The sequence below is a fragment of the Lactuca virosa genome, chromosome 8 (assembly GCF_052849685.1).
Source record: "Lactuca virosa cultivar CGN04683 chromosome 8, Lactuca_virosa_CGN04683_v6, whole genome shotgun sequence".
Lineage (NCBI taxonomy): Eukaryota > Viridiplantae > Streptophyta > Magnoliopsida > Asterales > Asteraceae > Lactuca > Lactuca virosa.
Window position 1 is genome coordinate 147344410 of NC_136433.1, and position 3285 is coordinate 147347694.

Here is a 3285-nt window from a genome sequence, read left to right on the forward strand (position 1 = left end):
TGAGATGCAGCAGCTTCTAGTATATGTATTTCAATTTTTATAGCAAAGTATTTTGTATTTTATCTCATTTTCGACCATTATGATTAACCAATATTAATTATTAACCGACAAAAACCGTTAACCAAAACAAATATTAACCAATACCAAATGGCTACCAAAATGATTAACCACTTATAATAGTTATGGTTCGGTTAGCTAAAAGTCGAATCAAACCGCCACATACCTGCCCATAATTAAAACTTTCAAAGAGATGATCCAACTTGTCGTTTTTAAGCACCAATTAATCCTAGTGAAATGGCTTACTATGCGATTATATTTGTAATACAAACACCATCCCACATTGACCCCTATATAAATGAATGTGAATGAAAGGAAGCTATAAATCAAACTCGATTAACAACTTTTAGCTATGTTTGTATCAATTCCCGCATCGGTTGTGTGAGCATGTACATTGAAGAGAACTCAACATAAAATATGAGGTCCCTAAATAGGCAATTGTTAAAAAAAATTGTAACATTTTGTAACATTTGGCTTAAATCAGTTTATAAGTTTTTAATGTGGTTCCGGTTCCCATATTCTAATAAATTTGGATGGAGACTTGTTTTTTTTTTTTTTGCTCTCTAGTACTGGAATGTGGATAGGCCGGAGTGAAGCATGTCTCATTGCTAAAGGGTAACGTAGCAAGTTCTTTTATTTTTTAGGGACTAATAATGTAAATACTATATACTATATTAGTATATTACCACTTACCACGATGACAATTTATCCAAAACAAAATAGTCTGAGATCGAAAACGCATTTTTACGAGTTTCAATTTTCAGACTAATGATATAAATCATTAATTTAATAATAAAGTCTCCCATTTGTATAATCTATTTGATTACATTTGTTTGGTTTGTTTTTTTGAATTGCTCTTCATATCTTACAATAGTTTAGTCCTATTCAGCAAAACTAATCCAAAAATTCTGTTCATGTCAAACAGACAAATATCCCCAAACAATTGCATCTATTTTTCCTAAACCGAAACAATATTTATCAAGACCATTACATTACATATTATATAGACATTTCTAATTTTAAAAAGTGTTCACTTTACATTAAAAGTTCTTTTAAACATAAAACTTTAGTTATTTGAAAACTAGTCCCATATTATTTAGCATCATACAAATACAAATAATATATAAGCTTTAGTCCATTCAAACAAAAACTACACAATTTTACTGAAATCACCATTAGCAAAAATCCAGAAAACAAACTATGATCATTTCAAAAGCAAACACTAGCAGATAATAGTTCTTCTAACAGATAAAGATCTGGAGAAGCTTTATTCCAAGATCATATTGTCATAAACCTAAACCATTACTCACATAAACCCTAGGATTAAACAACACCTAATAGTCGGAATCAGAATCGGAATAATACACATACCCACCATACTCAACACCATCGCCATTGTCAGAATCAGAATCATACCCATACCCACCATGCTCATCACCATAGCCATGGTCGTATGCTATGACGTTCTTGTTGTCATTGTTCTTGTTGTCATTGTTGTTGTTGAAACTCACATTACGAACCCTCTGCTCGTTGTAGACCTCTGTGTAGCCACTCTTGTCTCCGATTCTGACAGTAGAAGTTTCCTTGTATTCATTCCTTGTTCCACTCTTTCCGTTCTTTCACTGAAAGTCTCCGGCGGACACCTTCTCCGTCGCCGTTGCACGTCCATAGGAACCCGTCTGCTTGTCACTGAAAGCTACTCGGGTTTTGTTCTCGAAACTACCTTTGCCGACGGTTGTTTCGATTGGTAAAGTGAGGATGGTTCCGAGGTAAGGGACGTTCTCCATCGATTTTGACTCAGATGAGCCGGAGTTTTCAGATCCTTTCTCCATCGTCGGCGATCTGTAGGAAACATATCCAGAGCAAAAATATTACAAAAAGCTTAAACGAGCAAAAGTAAAAGACAACAGATCGTAATGTAAAGTAAGGGAAACAGGAATCGAACATAAACGAACAATTGGGAGAATCAAAACGCGTTCAAAACAGATCATGAAAATGAAACGTAAAATCTACAGAAAATCACTGAAATTCATATGAAAAAAGGAACTGCGTTCATCATGCGCAACTAAATAAGGAAAAACCTATAGTGTATCGAATTAATACAGTTAAACTAATCAATCAGAAAACTGGAAAGATAAAGAGATAAGAAATAGAGGATGATTTTTTCTATTTTCTAGTGTGGATTATAGAGAAAGCGACAAAATATGGAGAAGATGGAGAAGGGGAGTAACGGAACGTATTCTGACACCGTCCGTACAGCCACGTCGCTGCAACAGAGATACGTGGGTGTTGCAAACTGTAAAATTGTTTCAGTCTTCCGGATACGAACAAATCATGATTTTTCTCATAAATGATAAAACACATCTTTAAAAGTTTTCTTTAGAAATATTCAGAAATCATTTTAAGTTTTAACACCAAAACAGAAGTTTATATTGTTAAACGAAGTCTTGTATGGTTTCAAGCTGATTTGAGGTCTCTTTCAAACCGATTTGAGATCTGAGATAAAAACAAATATAAGGCCCTACAAAATATATAAAGTTATAATCAAGTAACTAACACTGAAATATAATAAAATTTAATAATTTTATTAGAATAAGCTACATATACAATTGAAACGGAACATAAGATCATATTCTAATCTTTCAAACATCTCTTTAATATTTTTCGTTACTCCTTTCCGAAAATATGTGTCACGACATTATATGAGGATTTAGGATCCTAATCGGACAAACTTACAAGATTTTGTATATATGTAGTTTGGGCAAATCATGCTTCCGAACAAGTTGATCAACATAATCATACAGAAAACACCATTTCATGTTGTTTTTATTAGTAAAAAACATAATCATACAATCAAGTTTGGATATCCATATTGAATTGCAATTTATAAACTATCATAATGAAATAAAGAACAACACCTATCAAATAAAATCTTGAAATCATACCAAATTCAAAAACTATGTACCGATTTACCCCTTAATATCAGTCAAACTAATAAAAATTTATCCTTTATAGCAATTGATCATGCAACATAAATCAAGAAAACCAAAAAACTAAAACGGAATTATATATAATTATACACCCATGAAATAAAAGTTGAAATTAAACTAAATTCATCCATGCCCGTGATGTCTCTCCCATATTGTCTCTGTCTTTTCGATATTTTTCATTTTTTTTGTATCAAAACTAACGTTAACTTGAAACACCTAAAATACTTAAGAGATGAGT

The 3285-nt window shown here is 32.2% G+C and overlaps 1 long non-coding RNA gene across 1 annotated transcript; it reads right to left on the reverse strand.

Moving 5' to 3' along the window:
* Positions 1-1195: 1195 nt before the first annotated feature.
* Positions 1196-2472, reverse strand: LOC145128613 (uncharacterized). The gene is made up of 2 exons (XR_013717015.1): positions 2003-2472; positions 1196-1899 (listed from the first exon to the last, which is right to left on the reverse strand). It is a non-coding gene; the product is annotated as an uncharacterized LOC145128613 (long non-coding RNA).
* Between the last annotated feature and the right edge of the window lie 813 nt (positions 2473-3285).